We start from the raw sequence: 17525 nt of genomic DNA on the forward strand, positions 1-17525 counted from the left end.
TCCCACTCTTGGGAGCAATGCTTTGGATGTGAAGGCATTAATGCAATGGTGGTGTTAAGGAATTCAAATAAAATATGACTTCAGGAATACCAAGATATAGACTGTCAGTTGTGTTTTGATAGTTACTTAACATAGGATTACGATTTTGAGAATGATCATTTAACACAGTTCTAACAAAGCAGCAGTTACACACAGCATTGTGCTACTTTCTTTGAGTTATTGAACTGATTCTTCCTTGTGATTTTCATGTTCAGTCTATGTTCTTAAGGAATGAACAATGTATGTTCACGTCCCCTACCTGATGTTAATTTTCCTAGGTGAACTAGATTCTTAAAGTGAATTTTAGAATTAAACAAAACAGCACACATTGTTTAAATGCTCTGTGTAGCTATTGACCCTTCCTAGAGGCAGAACTTCTTTGAGTGTGCAGGTGGCCTAAAATTAAGAATGGATGGTTGTTGTTTTTTTGTTCAAAATCTTTTTTTAATGTTTGAAAATCCCTTGCTCCCCCTTGCACTGAAATATCATATACTGGACTACAAACGACTCTAAATTCTTTCTTAAAATGAAAATTTTAGTAGGAGGATAATTAAAAGAACTATAGACTTCATATCTCCCCTACTCCTCAGATTTATGTCTCAATTTTAGGTAAATATTAACAAAGAGGTGAGCACTTGTCTATTTAAAAGTGTCTGATGCCAGTTAAAAGAATAACGATATACTCACTTCTGCAAAACCATGCTTATATAAAAATTGGATCAAATCACCTCTTTCAGATATTTTTAGATTTGATGTGTCCTGTGATGTATTATGGAGTATTATTTCCTATTGTGAAAATATATTATACACTACAGTGTGCATAATCAAAAAAACTCATTCACTTCTTTGTATTTCTTTGGGAAATATGAAAATATGCCAAAATTACCAGATAATATCATCATTCTGATTATATTTATCATTTTCCTATGTGTTCTTTATAAGATAAAAGGAATAGATTACTTTTAATTTTTTAAATTAATAAATAAAATTAATAAAATTCATTCTAATAAAAAATAAGACCATCAATATAATGCACTCAAAGGCTTGCATTCCTTGGTACTTTCATCTTAAATTTATTCCACTTGAATGTTGAAGAAAATATGTGAGAAAAATGGTGCAACCCCAGACATTTACTATCTTTCCTGACTCTTGTCATTAAGCTAAACTGCTATGTTAAACTCGATCTGAAACCAGTTTAAATATTTTTATATTTTCTTAAAAATACTTGTATTATTTCTATAATGAGTGACCATTTCTGACATTGCGCATCAATTTCGTGCATTTAATAAAATACTTCACGCTGGGTATTATGCAATAGATATCCATCTTCATCAATTTCATCTGCATTTTAGAATATATTCTAAATTTTCTAGAGAAGAAGTCTAGATATGAGTATTTTGGCATTAATCTAGATATTTTCAATGTGTTTACAGAAGAACTAAGGTAGAGGTTGAGGAAAATTATGGAACTTGTGATCTTGACAATATTTTATTTTTTTTAAAATGAGTATAGAGAAGACACTGGTCATAATACCGAGCTCTTACTATGTAACTTAAATGCTTTTATTATATATCCACTCATACCTAACCTAAATTATTATGTATGTATTATCATACCTAAAATGAAATTGTGCATGTTATTTTCTTTTGAGAAGGTCTTTGTTTTTCTTGTCAACACCTTTCTTGTCCAAAAGCAGCTCCTGGAAGAAATTTCCAGCCTTAGAATTTGATCCATTCCTTTAAATGCAGCAATCCATATGTTTTCATTTTGCCTACATGCTTTACTAAAAAATAAGTACAGTCACAGAATTATATCTGTTTTCTTGATATGCAAATTAAGATTTTTCTGCATATTTTCCTTTTCTCATTACTAGCTCAGTCTGTATTGCTTTTAGTTTTATATTTTTAAACTTAATGTCTGGACAATTTCCATCTCTTGCAAAGTTTTGAAATTTTGAGAAGCATCTAATGAAGTTACTGATTGTGTATTTGAAGAGAAGATTTTACCAAATCAAAATATATGCACAAATAGATATGTAAAATATTTGTGATTCACTTTTTGAAAAACATTTTCTGCTTTTTAATTCTCAAATTGCTTTCATGAGGATTAGTTGGATTTATTTAGACTCTAAAATAGTCTATGCTTTCATTTGTAAGTCTAGTTGGAACCTAACTAGTACTGAGAAGAAAATTCCTATTGTTACACTATAGGTCTTAAATTTTTCACCTTAAAGATTTGATTGTTCATGTAGTAATCAATAAGTATACAGTGCTTTTCTTCATTAACCAAAAAATTTAACTTTGAAACAATAAAATTTCTGTATTTTGTTTTTCTGCAAAATTGTATTAAAATTATTTTGAACAACCGCTTTATTTTTTTGTGCCTATATATTGCAAAAATAAAATCAAAAGCACTTCAACCAAATCAAAGATTCCAAAGCACATAGTTAAAGCTCTATGAACTATGAGCATAGGTACTCTTTAGGGGATGTTTAGAGTTTAATTGTTACATAAGGATCAAGATCACAGGTGCAAATCTAAAAGTTGTTCTAATTTCTATTTCCAATTTTGTCAAGGATAGATTGTAGGACTTCTGCTATAAAAGGGTCATTTTTCATTGTGAAATGTAGTTTTACCTTGAATACCTGCCATGGCAGCTGTTTTAATTTCTCTTCATTTCCTTTGGTATAAATCTTCTATATCACTTTATTTTAGTGAATGAACAATTATTAAGATAAAAAAATCAAATGCCTTTGGCGTCATTTATCTAAAGCAAGAATGCATTAGACATTAAAGAAGTGTTAATTTATCTCTAGCAAGAATATTACAAACAAAGATGGCAATTTTTTTTCTAACAATGGAGCACAGCATTAGACTTTTTCTGGTATTCACTAGTTTTCAAAATGAGCTGCAAAGCATATTATTCATACATGCATTCCTAAAAACCTTAGCTCTTTTAGAGGTAAGGGAGCTAGTTCAAATCAGATGTGCTTGTTAAAGAGATGCCAACATATGAGGTCTTATTGCATAGGCAAAAAAAGCAGATACTTCAGTTTCAGAAATCTGCAGAGCAGTGACATGGCATTCCATTCAATTTTTTACCAGATATCACAGACTGGAAATGTGAGCTTTGGCTGATACTGCTGGGAAGGAGAGTGCATCAGGCAGCTGTAATTCCCATCCTGTAAAGGTACTGATACTTAAAGTCTCTGTAGTCCAAATTGGTACACAAAAATACTAAAATGTTGAATTTGGACCTTAGATATATTTTTCAAATTTCTGCTGGCTATTCTTAGGTGTTCTGTGGATACATTCGCAATTTTTTGCTCTTTAGGTAAGAGTAAGGAGAATCTATTCCTTACTTTGGAGTTGTTTGCAGGTTGCTTCCTGAAACACTGTCTGTGGAATGCAGTTCTAGAGTTTTCACAGTGTTTGACTAGAAAAAATAGGTTACTGAAGTCAATGGCATCCAATGGTCTTAAACCAAGCCAAAATTTTGTTGCACGGACTTGTAAGTTTGGTTGCTCTAAAATCAAGTTTTGGAGCATTTTGAGATTCATTGAATTAAAACAAAACAAAAAAGAACAAAACTCCCTGGTTTTAGTGTTATTCTTAAAAGTGTGGTGTTTCTGGAAGATATTTCAGTGCAGGGTGAGCTGCAGACAGTTGTTCCAGTGCATTCGTTGACCGTATCTTACCAGCATCAGGTTTGTCTGCAGTACAAAGACTAAATTAATTCATTTGTGGAATAAGGTGGTTTTTTTTTTTTTTGGTATCTCCTTAAGGAATCATAAAGCCTAGAGAGTAACTGACATTAACGTGACTCCATGTACTGTAAAACCCATTCCGTTTTATATATTTTCAGGGAGTATGGAGTGGCACAGGAAGGAAATGCCATATCGCTGGAAAGTTGCTCTAATTCAGCACAGGATTCTTGTGAGAAATTACTTCTAATATTACATCATCCTATTCTGTTTTTCACAGTTTACAGTCTAATTTCTTCATTTTTTTACACCACTTTTGTTCATATCAGTAACCACATTAAAATACATTTTAGCGGACTAAATAGGCTTTCATGAGTGTTAGTGCACATCTGATAGTTTGATAGTTTAGTACTATTGCCATATTGCATTATATGAAGGCTTATGGGTTTGTTAATAAAATTATTTTTCCTTTTTATTAAGGCCTGCTATTTTATAATGCTACATTTCACTGGCTAATATGAGATTCAACAAATAAAAATAAGTCTCAGCTGCTTCCACTCTAATGAATATTTCTGACAATAGTATAAGCAGCACTTTAGGAGAAGGAAAAATCAGTGCCCTTGCGAGGAAAAAAAACCCGAAAAAACCAACAAAAACCAAACCACCAAAAAAACCCAAAAGAAGGAAAGGAAAAAAACCAATCTAGAAACAAGAAATGGAAAGGATAAAGGGAATTGGATATTTATTCCAATTATGCAACAAAATTTTAAAATTTTGATTTTCTGTTGCTTGAGCTTGCTACCTTTCTCTAATTTATGACTGCTTTTCAAACACTGTAGGTAGAAGGAAAGTACTTTCCTTTTTTTTCTACTCTGTAATGTCCAAGAGCCCAAACAATGTTTTTTTAAAATTTTATTTTTATATATATTACCTTAAGGTCAGGTGTACCGCTAACAAAATCCATATTTTCAGGTATAATAGCAATCTCATTCTGTAAAACTGAAAGTATGAAAAATTAAGATTAGAGTATATCATATGTTTAGAAAAAATATATATGTAACAAAGATATTATCTTTTAATTAGGGAACTGTTTTATATACTCCTGGTTTTGGGGGTTTTTTTAGGTAGTTAGCATTTGTAGATGATTCATTAATTGGAGGAGCAGGAAAAACTGTCGCCAGCTTTATAAACTTCTGTTGAACTCTCTGCCAAATCATAAATGCAATGTCAGATGGAAGATGTCAGTGCATTTTTTTCACCTATCTGTAATCTCTAGAAATAGATTATTTTATGTTTGGCAAGCATAAGCCTGTATTTTTCTGCATTTTTAATGCATTTTGTACAAAGTAATCCCATATTCCCTTCTGGGTATATGGTATATACCATTATTCAGTTAGTTGTATCTTCCTTTTCTTTGCAACTCATTCATTCCAGATTTTGTTCTATTAGTTAGTAATTTCCTCTTGTTTAAATTGTATGACTCTACTATTTTACTCCCTTTATCTGTTCTTCCTGAAGTACATATGTAATTTTTTCACACTCATTTCAATTACTTAATATGGCTCTGTAGTCATGATCAACTACAAGAAACTGTCGTCCATTTGTGACTTTGTCTTCATATCTCTCATTATTTGGTAGGTTGCCTGCCATCATCTCACTTTAATCTGTGTGCCAGAGATTTGCTTCCTAATATTCTTCATTGATATACATGATCTTACGCACAGATTTGGTCAGGAGTGTATTTTTTGTTTCTTGCAATGATGCACATATCTAGTGTTCCTGTCTGTGATTCCTAGAACACCTTGTCTTTACTGTGGTTATCCTATAGATACTCTACTTAGAATTTGAATAAGTAATTTGAAAACTGATCCCAGTTCTCTTCACAGACCCTTCCTTCTTACTCATTTTTGGTTACTGTGGACAACATACCCTTTCTTTTCAAGACTCTAATTTGTCTGTCAAATTGCATAGCCAATCTATGACATTTCAGATTGCATGCATCCAAACTTTGCTCTTTGTTTATAAAAATCTTCAAATGCTTGTTCTTCATTACAGGTTACCAAAGTCTTATCTAGGTCCTTAACTTTCATTTCTTCAAAAAGCCACTTTCAAAGTCATTTGTCTAAAAACTTTCTCTGATCACACCACTTGAATTTAATTGCTTTCTAACTCTGTATCTTGTCAAATGCAAAATGTTGTCCCTGCTCATCAGTTTTCTAGACTTGAATTCCTTTTCCTAGAAGGAATTTTACCATGTCGAACTCACACCTTTCATTAATGATTATAATTTTCCCAAATTATGTGTGATCCCTTGCATGAAGAAAACTCCTCTTAAAAACATTTAAGCTTTTGTATTCCTTTCCAGTCCTTTACATAGAATCTGTCTTGATTGTCAATTTATAAATGCCAAATATTATAGCTGGACGTATGCTGTACCTTATGGATTATGAGTTAATACCATTTTCTCTTTCCTGATATTTAAGAGTAATTACAAAAACCTAAAAATTAAAGGAGATTGAAATATCTGAATAGTTTCTGTCATTATGTATATGTGTTCACTTTTGCTTTAAACACTGATACTTTTCTCTTACTGCTTTAAACACTTTCTTCCATCTCTTTTTCTTCTAGAGTATAGGTCAACATGTTTCCATTAGTATCTGCTACCATGATGTTCAGTGGTGAGGAAAGTAAGAGGGAAGAGGAAAGAATCTTGATATGAATATCAGCAGCTATTTATAAAAGCACCATTAAGCTAGAATAAAGTTCTTAAATTCACCAGTAAAACTGAAGGATAATATTATTGATGAAAAAAGTACTTTTTTAACATTTGCAGAATTTTTTCCTGTTACTCTAATTGTGTAGAAGATTTAATAAGGATTGCTTGATGTATGTAAATTAAATATTGTTATATTGTGTTTATGTAAGAGCATGTTTAAGTGCAGAGGAAGCACACAATGTATTATAATACTTTTCTAAGGTGCTACTCATGACGTACAAGAAGTATGTTACTCTTCTGAAAGCTCTGCTATGTGGACTTTGAATTTTGTGCATTAATAACTGCCATGTAATTAAATTATGAAAATACATGTTCAGCACATAACATCAGATACTTAACCTTCTTCCCTATAATAGATGGCAACTCTCACTTTCAAATGTTTTATTTTTCATTTGTTTAATGTATTAGTCATAATAATGAAGGCATTTTCTACCTTTGTTAGTAAAATACTTCAGACTTAGTGCAGAAAAAAGTCTATATCTGAATATCTGGTATGTACATATAGTTTCTGTTTTGTATTTTCATACATTAGTTTGGTTTGCAAGGTTGTGATATATAGAATATAATTCTAGAAACGTAGAAACTTTGACTTTTCATATTGCTGAAGTGTTTCAATATATAGCAACCTCTTTTTCCTTCTGCTATGTGGCTTATAATAGTTATTTTATGCTGATTTAATGTCTTCTTGAGAATACTTTCAAGGACATCTTTGATTAGATTGATCAGACTTAATGAATATGTATATGTATTGGACTAAATTGTAGGTTGCATTTAAAAATAAACTGTCCTGTGTGTATCACATTATTGTAGATTGCAATGAAAGACTAGGGCCATCTATTCTAAATGGGAGATCAAGGAACTTTAGCTAAAGTCTGTTTAAAAATTATGCAAAAATAAACCCTATAATTCAGAACTTATTAATTCTGAAATTTAAAATTAACCTCTTTTACTTACAAAGAGGTGCTTTCAAAAGTTATTTCTTTTTCTGGACATTACGGGACAGATGTTTTTAATATTAATTGAAATGTGTCTGCCCTGTGAACTTGTTGCTAGTTGGCACCAATTAGCACTTTTCTTGAAATTAGAGGATGGTACACATGGAATTGTCTTAGTAGAAACATTCTGTCATTAGAATACTGCTTTTAGATAGTATCTTAAGAACTTTTCTAGCAGTCTATCTGGTATGATGCAGTGTAGGATGTTAATCATATGTGTTTAACTGACAATCATTGTAGTTTAACTGAAAGAGCTCTCCTTCTTTTCTAATGCCTTTGTTCATCCCACTTCAAAATATTTGAAGTACTATGGGAGCAGTATCCTGACAGGTGGCTTTGTGAAATTACTTTATCAGGTTTCAATAGAGACTCTGTTTTTTGAAGTTGGCTTTCTACCTGTCATTTCTGAAAGCCAAGTGGGACTTTAAAGACTCAATCATTCAAAAAAAAAAAAAAAAAAAAAAAAGAATTCCTTGCCAAATTTATGCTCATACACAAATTATCAATTAATTATAAAAGGTACCTATTTTTAAACTAATTATACTCTGAACAATATTTCTTTGATAAGGCTTTCAATAAGGCTTAATTTGTTGATACTTACTGACCAAGTCTCTCTAGGATGACCAGGCTGGGATGGTTTCTCAGCTTGCTGTTTCTTCAGAAATAAGAGACAGCAAAAATTCTACTTACTAAATCATTTACTAAAGAGCCAGAGCCCAGAAATAATCCTTGCTATGTGGACATTAGGATTTTTTTCCACTGGAAAGTCTCATTGTGATTATAGTTAAAGCAGGCATTAAAACTTAAAATGGAAAATTAAATTTGATCAAGAACAGTTCCATAGTTGTAAAATGCTGTAATATATAAAAATTATAAAGATTTTGTATTGATAAATCCTCCTAGTAGTTTATTATTATTTTATTAAATAAAATCTCATTTAATTACTTTTAATTAAGGTATTTTAAGTGATTACCATTTTTGAAGTTGGCTTCATTTCTATTCCTGATTGCTGCAAAATTTGTAAATATATTTAGAATATGTTTCACCCAAATATTAGTGAACTAAGATTTTTACAGTAGGCATTTGTGAATTAACAGAATAGTTAAAAATCATTTATTTACTTGGTCATGTGATCCAATGCTGTATAACAAAAAAAAAATTAATTTTTTTTTTACAATTATGTTTATTCTATAACAATCACATCCAAGTTCATGTTTTGTCAGACATTTAACAAAAGTTAATATATTTAGATCTGGAATTTATAGGTTCTTTTTGTAGCTGAATTAATGCATCAGGACCATAAAGAATGAACCAAGAAACATAAGGGGGTGTGTCAGAGAAGGCAAAAATTAATCTGTTGATAAGAATGTTAACTACAGGAAAATTATTTTTTAAGTAGTTGGCAATGTAAGGTTTATTGTTTTCAGCAAATAATTGAAATCTAAAATAAACTGCCTGATGACAAAGGTAAACAATGGTTAATATAAACCAGACTAATGTTTTTATCCTTATGTAACAGTGGATGGATGTATTTTGTACAGATGACAGAATCTGATAACAAAGGGTTCATAAACTATTAGATATAGAAAATAAATTTTAATGAAGTACTGTATATTATCGCAAAGATTTGTTTAAACTAGGAATTGTACTAGGAATGGGTATTTCCATGCAAAATTTTATAAAGTTTTGTTGATTCTAAAGTGGAAATGTTGTTTCTGAGTGTTCTTTAATTGATTTTAATTTTTTTTCTTCTTTCTTTTTGGTACTTTGGTAAGTTAGTAACTATAAACAGAATAGAATATTTTAAGTGTTTTTATAAACAGAGCATTTACACAATTTTGTGCGGACTTTTTTTGTTATGGCATTCAGATTTTATTTCAAAGGTAGTGTACTTGATATAAATATTATTGAAAAACTAATTATGTATAAATTACTGTCATTTCTGGATTTCATATGAGCGTATATTTACTGTAACTCTTTTCACATGTTTAACTTTGTAGTCATTAAGCTGAGTATTTAATACATTTAAAAATCTTTTGCACATTTGCTTTTAGTTAACTTCAAGAAGTTACAGCATATTATGTTTTGTGTAGGCATATTTGTGCAAGTGCAACTATGTTTACCTGTCTGCTTACATAACATCAATTTTACAAAATTCTCATTGTTTCACTGACGATTGCATCCTGTTTGGTTTTCTTGATGTATTGAACTTATTTATATGATAAAATACCCTCAGGTAGAACTTCCTTCGAACTCAGGATAGCTTAAAAAGTTATTGCTAGCCAAATGAAAAGAGAGAATCTGTGTGATCTGTGTAGTAAGGGAGATGGCACTCAGGTTCTCTGCATTCATGCTTTACATTCTCTGTCATCTGTTACAGAGATGTATCTTGATTCTTAGCTCTATCTTCTTGTGTAATGACTTAGAAGACATAATGTCTGTCCTGATCAATTTTGCAATGACCTTGTTCTGATTAATTTTTGGAATAATTATCTCTTAAATTACACTTCATGTGTTGAGTTATGTTTTTAACATGAGGTCTGACAATGTGTAAAATAAAAATTGTATTTCAATAATGGCTTACTCGGACTGTATAATGATTGCTACTTTCCCTAGGGAAGAAAGCTCAGTATTCAGGAAGGACCATACCATGTTGAACTTGAATATCTGTATTTATTGCATATGTGACAGTAAAGGTGAATACATAAGCAGATTGCCTTCTGCTGAAATCTCTGATTAAAGTCCTCAGCATCAATATGAGTTTTTGAAGATTTTCCCCTTCAGAAATATGCCCGTTTGTGGTAAAGTGAAATGTATACAAAGGTGACAGGAACTCTAGTACTTAGCAATGAGCACTTGCAAAAGAACAACCATCCCCTTTAATGCATTTTTCAAACTTTCTCCGTGAAACTTCCTGTATTAAAGAGATGAATCAGACTGTTTCCTCTGCCTTCATGATTTTACAGATATTTGACATTTAGCCCAAGCAATTTCCAGATTTTGAGAAGTGTAAGCTTACATTAGTTCTGGTATTAGCCTATGGCTTTAACTGTGTCTTCTGAATCTTTTCCAGTTGTAATGCTTCAGTTGGAGGCAAAGAGGGGAACCACAGTTGAATACAGTAACCACATGCAAACACATTTATGTCATCATATGTCATCTCGCACCCTTTTCTGGTTTATATTCCTTTCTTAGAAATTATTGTTTGATTTTCTCTTTGACTGTTAAAACTGAGTCAGCTTACTTTATATCATAGTCCAAAATTTCACACTTAAATGGGTTAAATAATGGACAGTTCTGAGTCCCTTATTTCCCTGTGTGAAATTAGAATTGTGTTCTCTCCTTTATGCATCATGTTTGTGTACATGGATTGACATTTGTGATTCTTTTACACAGTCATTTCATTCTGAGACTTTTCTGTGTTTCTTCACCATGACATATCTTCATGGCCTAACAACCATCATCAAAATGGCAGAATCTTCAGCACTGATGTCTGCTCCCATTTTCCAGATTTTTGACTACATATGCCTATAACACTATACATAATCTCTCTGTATTGGGAGAATGGATAGTTTAGCTGTTCTCTCTTTAATTCATTAATTCTTCCATACAAGGGCTTTTCTTCTTATTCTATAGCAGTTCTGTTTCCAAGTAAGCTTTAGGAAAGGATATTTTTGAAAACTGTTTAGAAAGGAGACAGTAATTGCCATTACATATTTGAATCTTCAAATTTTAGGAAGTAATTTAGAACATACAGAAAAAAATTAAAACATATGTTGAGAACTGTATGATATAGTCTTCATATATCTACATTGTGGAGCAGCTTTGTCTTTTAATCTGTGTTACTACTACGTGCTATGAAAGTCTGTAATCAGAAATGGTTCATATTTTAATATATCTTGCATGATTCTTACATTGCTACCACTACAGAGCAGATTCCATTTTGTTAGATTCCATCTAACAAAATTCCTTTCAGGTTTTTACATAGTAATCTTGCAGTCTTTCATAGAATCATTTTAGTAAGTATTGCATTTCTTTTTATGATCTCATCTTTCCTGGTAATTATTCTACAAAAACTACTTGAGACAATCTGGAAAATATAGTTCTGTATAATTTCGAAGTAAACTTCCCTTAAAAAGTTTAATTTTTAATCTAAATACTGAGAGAAAGTAAAGAAATATTTCTATATTCTATCATAAAACCTGTAAAATTAAAGATTTCTTTTGTGCATAAGGGTAAATATTCTTTTTATAGTATCTGATATAGCTAATATAGTAACCTTTTAAAATACCTTTTTCCTATTTTACTGTTTGCATATAATTTTTACTGATTTTTTTCTCCTTTTTTTTTTTTTTTTAAGCCATATGATTTATTTCCTATTTCTAATATTGATTCTAATGCTAATTGGAAAACTTGTTTGGCTTATAGTCCTAATGATTTTTATACATTTTTATTATGTTATTGTAGCTGTAGCTTGTTGAAACTTGTATCTGGACTCTTCTAACTATTAAAGCTTTTTACTTTTTATAGTACTGTGTATGTATGACAAATTTGCCAAAATAAAAGTTTGTATTTGGGCAATAGCATACAGTTTAGAATATTCTACTTTTTCTAATACCTGCCATGCCGATGTTTCTTTATACTGTGTTTTCACATTAAGAAAATGCTTCATTGACACTGACAACCAGGTTTGTTATCAGAAATGTTACAATTTATTTATAATCTGTTATTGCCTGAGAAGTAACTTAGATTCAAGGCTTTACCTTGCACTTGTCTACACTGAGTTTTATCTTTGTCATCTGATTAAATGCCTTTGTATTGATATATAAGTCATTCTTCACAGCAGTAATCTAAAAGCCAGAAGATGTCAAAACATTAAAAATTATTCCTGGATGACTTTCAACATTATATTTGCACAGCTAAAAAAAAAGAAAGATTGATAGCCTGAGTTCCTAGTAATAATCAGTTTCGCTTTCACAAATCACATTTGTGTAGATACTATGAGAAAAATCTTTGCCCTGTAGACGAGGGAGAGGTTATATTAGAAGGACTGCTGCAATACACTGAAATTCCTTTAAAAAAGTGGGGATGATGGCTCAAAACCAAAAACTAAATCCATGCAAGAGCAAAATTAAGTACAATAAGTTAAGAAAATTCTGAACCCGATTTATAGAATAATTCAGTTTAGATGGGGTATCAGAAGATCTCTAGTCCAAACTCTTTCTTCAGGCAGACATGTTTGCTGATGACTTGATCTTACTGTGCAGCTTTTCTGCAACATTTTCTAGTGAAAGAGAGTCCTTGTGAGGAAAAGCTAAATCTAGTTAGAACTTCTTACCGTACATCACTGGAAAGAGCATAAATTAATCTTCTTTTTGACTTTGTAGGTATTAAGGACCTGTTTTGGGGTCCTTGTGAAGCTACCTGTTCTCCAGTCTTGATGAAAGAGGCTAAGTTGCTTCAACTTCCCTTTCTAAGAGCAAATACTTCATAACCTCACCTGCCTTGGTGACACCCCTATGAACTTGCTTTAGTTTATCAGCATCTTTGTAAGATTGGAGCACCCAAACCTGGACTCAGTACTCTAAAAGCAGTCTAACAGCTACCAGATAAGTAGGAAAAATTGTAGCTCTGCTCAGATATTTCCCTTTGTTAATATAGTTCAATTGAAGCATTGATTAAGACAAAAATAGTGAATAATTTTTTGAAATTTATAAATGATAATCTGTTCTTTATAATAACTTAAAAATTACAGTATCATATATCTACCGAAGATTCATGTCTGTCAGTGTCTGTCAAGGTAGGGGCATCACAAATTGTTGGGAGGAAAATTCCAAATGTAAACCAAAAGGGAAATTCAAAAACTTGTCAGTTTTAATAAAACCTGTATACCCTGTCTAGTCAATGTAGACAAATGCATGACTTGAATTTTTTGCTGTGTTATTTCCTGTCAGCTCAAATGGGTTCTCAGATATTTGCAAAACTGGTACTTGTGCCATATTAGACTGTGCTGGTGAATTAGGATGAACCTGTTGTCCTGGATGTAAAAGCTGAGTGAACTCTGAGTCATGTTTATAATAGTTGTGGCTATATGTTCTTTATTTATTTTTTTAAATTTTTCTAAATATGTATGCATTGAAGAAATAGTCTTAAAAATGCACCTACTTTATTGCTAGCATTACTACTTGATCGCAAAGTAGCTGCTGTTACTTTTATTTCTATATAAATCCTTCATCCAAGTGTCAGTTTGTAGGTTTGTTTGGGTCTTATTCTTCCTGTGTATGTGCAGTCTCTGTGGTATCTGTGTGTAAAAACCTTTCATGCTTTTACTTTTTCTTAACTACAAATATTTGACTTTTGGGTATTGTTACTGTTCTATAGAAGAAGCAGACCATCTCTTTTCATACTTTTGCAGCACATAGCATGGTAATTTCTCTTCTAAATCAAGGTCTTGCTTTTGAAAATCTGTAGTAATTAATCAGAATTCATGACTTGAAGTGGTATAACAAAATATATTTAGTAGTAGGGGCAGCATGTTAATGTACTAGAGGAAACTTTGAGTCTTTTGTACAGAAATACCCTAGTGATCATAGTTTTGTGAATCAGGAAAATTATGGTTGCTTTCTGGGAGGGAATGAGGTATCTACAGTTTTCATTTAGGAGGAAATTTTAGTCTTGATTTCCATTATTTTGAAGTTTAACAAAAGTATTTGATTTTTTTACTGTAATTTTAAATTTTGTTCTGCTCCACAATTGTCTTACAATTTTTATTGCATCCTCTAGTATTTTTCCAGAGACAGCAGATGATCACTATTTTTTTCATGTCAACAAAAAATACCTATTTCTTTTATTATATCCGAAGGATGTGTTCAGCCTTTAGACTTTAATAGAAACAAATACCAATAGGGAAAAGAAATATTGCAATCCTAAGAAGGGAATGAAAAGTAATAAACATAATTGTGACATTTTGGAAAGAAAGGAAAGGAAAGCTTTCCCATACCTTCAAATTCATTATTAAATAGGATTATTTTATTTTCTTCATAACATGGCTTTCAGAAGTCTTAATTTTAATACCAGATGGCATCCCAAAACTGGAAAAAGAAACCTATGATCCCAAGAACTAAGATGCAGTGGCAGCATGGGGGGAGGGAAGGAATCCATTATGGAGATCTTGTGGATAATTTATTATGGAATTGAATGCCTATTTAAATATCTGAAGAAAACAAAAATACTTATTATATTGGGGATTCTGAAATGTAAGGAACTGCCATTTTTCTTTTGGAATAATCATAGTGATCCCTAGTGAAAGTTCCCAAGAAAAGAAAGTTCCCAAGAAAATAGTCAAGACCACTGAAAGTATAAGCTGATGCTGTATGTGTCTGTACATAAAGGCACAACCTGAATATATGGACCTCCAAAGAAAGTGATGTGAGCAAAGATGACACTGAGAATCTCAACATCGTAATCAACTGCTGAGATAATCCCCTTTCCAGTTATAAAAAAAAGGAGGGGGATGGGGAGGAAAAGTTTGTGTCTTTGGCTGTGTCTGCAAATTTGAGCATGGCCAAGTGTGTCCTTGGGCACTGAACTGTGGATCTGCTACTGGGACTTGTAGTCTTTCCTGTGACAGGGTGTTCTGTTCCATTGTCAGCCACCCCTGAACAATTTATGGCATGGCTCAGCTGTCAGGACGTTACAAGGATTTTATCCAGTAGCCAATTTGAAAAATTTTCTCCTTCCTGGCTAGGGTCCCCAGTGCTAGAAGGACATAAATTTGTTGAGGAAAGTCCAGAGAAGGGCTGCGGAGATTATCTGAGGGCTGGAGGACTTCTGCTGTGAGAAAACACTGAGGAATTGGGGTTGTTTGGCCTGGAGAAGAGAAGGCTCAGGGTAACCCTATTGTCCCTTTTCAGTACATAAATGGGGCTACAGGAAAGCCACAGAGGGACTTTTTACAAGAGCATATAGTGACAGGACAAGGGGAAAAGTTTTCACACTGTGGGAAAACAGGTTTAGGCTCAATACTAAAAAAGAAATTATTTTCTGTGGGGGTGGTGGGGCACTGCTACAGGCTGCCCAGAGAATTGAGGGATGTTCATGGAAGTGTTTAAGGCCTGGTTGGATGGGGCATTGTGGAAGGTGTCCTTGCCTAAGACAGGGGGTTTGGAAATCGATGATCTTTAAATTCCTTTCCAACCCAACCCTTTCTGTGATTCTTTGTCATCTTGCCTTTTTAAATGAGAACAACCAATTAACTACCTGAGAATGTTGGTCCTTGCCAGCTGATCTTGATGACCAAGAACTGTCATAGTCGAGGCTATGAATTTTGTATTTAAAAATTTTGTCTAATAAGGATTTTTTAATCTCTGTTTATCAGTTCTGAGGAGGGAATAGCTCAGATGTATATATGTAGTTAAATATAAGGTTATTCTGTTATCAGACTTATGATGGTACATATGCTAGAAAAAAATTTCTCTCCTTTATTAAGTAGCTGTTCCCATGACTAACAGAAAATTTGTGGGCATCTTTTTTTTTTCTTTTGGAGGAACATGTCAGATATTATGCTGAGCAAGTCCATGATAGGTTTAGGAACTGTATTTTCCAAGTCTCATGCACATTTCTATTTTGGTTTGGTTATACTGTCGTCAGCAACCTTGAAACTTGCTGTAGATGATGTGGTACACTGAGCTTACAAGAGGTTAGTAGTTGGTCTGAAAGTTGGGAGTTAGTATGAAAATTCTTACTGATCTGATTTCTGTATACATTATGTCTGTTTTAATGCAATCCAAGTAATAATATTTGCCAGAGCCCATCACAAACAGAAGGAAAATGTTTGTAAATTTAAGTCACATATCATGAATGTTTTTTTTCTTACAGTGAAAATATTCTATGCTTGTTTATTGCTCTGTGGTTATTTTGATCAAAACAACTTTTCTGTAGCCAATCTGACCTGTTTTTTCTACCATCTGTGTGTCTTTGGAGTGTTTCTTTTCATGGTTGATACCTTTGGACTATCAGGAACATAGCCAGTTTACTAGAGTTCCTTTCAACATTTGCTCCTTAGAATTCTGTTGTCACATTTTCAGAGGTTGTTGCAACATTAATTTGTTTACATAAAGTCTAGTTTTTGTTTCTTTGGATTTTTTTTTCCCACATGAACATCCTATTGTTATTGTTTATTAAAATCGTCCCTACAGACATTAAGCTCCCACCTGGCTTCCAGAGACACTTAAATAGTAATTTATCTTCTTCACTGCTACATAGAATCCTTTTCAAGGTTTATGTCTCAAGTAACATTTTTGATTTTAAAAGGATTTTGAAAACTAGTTAAAACACTTTTGAGAAAAATAAAAATTTTACTTAGTTAGAATAACTTTTTGAATTTATGCCTTTCAGAAATGTCCACTCAAGGAAGCTGAATCTATTTTCATGCACATCCAGACTTGAGAATTGATAGCACTTCATCTTCTGTTGTTATTGCTGTTTCTCTAAAGACAAAAAGAATGAGACACACTGCTTTCAGTTTTTCCAGTGCTCTTTTGTGGAAAATTATCTGGAGCAAGTCCTTTGTGAGCAAATAGTGGATATGGTGGCATCAAGTGTGTCTTCTGTATTTGTAACACTTTGAAAACCAGCTGAAACCATGCAGAATGTCTTCAGTTTGCTTGTCCTTTAAGAGGAATCTCAAATCACTCACTACACTACTTGTGACAGCTTCTGAATTTTCCAGTACATGTCAAACTGTGAGGGTAACTGTAATCTCCATACTGAATTCCAGACCTTGTCTTTACTGGGGAGAGAGCAATCTTGGTAACATTAAACTTATTTCTTACAGTAAAATCTATGTGCTTCATTTTTCCCAATGACTTGCTAAATCATTCATCAGATTCTGAAGCTAAAGAGCCATTAGAGCATGAAATCTTCTAAACACAAGCCCTCCAATACTAAAAATAATATAGATGTAATTTAAAGCTCTACTATTTATACATCACTACTAACAGGAGTTGTGTTG

The 17525-nt window shown here is 32.3% G+C and overlaps 1 protein-coding gene across 5 annotated transcripts in view; it reads left to right on the forward strand.

Moving 5' to 3' along the window:
- NOVA1 (NOVA alternative splicing regulator 1) overlaps positions 1–17525 on the forward strand; it is a 140891-nt gene that overhangs the window by 50411 nt on the left and 72955 nt on the right. Inside the window, exons 2-3 of one of the 5 annotated variants that reach the window (XM_033062587.2) lie at positions 3144–3228; positions 3904–3974. The exons of 3 other annotated variants lie outside the window; for them this stretch is intronic. The gene's annotated coding sequence lies outside the window, so the exon portion shown is untranslated. The remainder of the gene's footprint in view (positions 1–3143; positions 3229–3903; positions 3975–17525) is intronic. One more of the 5 variants, XM_033062588.2, reaches the window with a different exon arrangement.

The sequence above is a fragment of the Catharus ustulatus genome, chromosome 6, assembly GCF_009819885.2.
Source record: "Catharus ustulatus isolate bCatUst1 chromosome 6, bCatUst1.pri.v2, whole genome shotgun sequence".
NCBI classification, from domain to species: domain Eukaryota; kingdom Metazoa; phylum Chordata; class Aves; order Passeriformes; family Turdidae; genus Catharus; species Catharus ustulatus.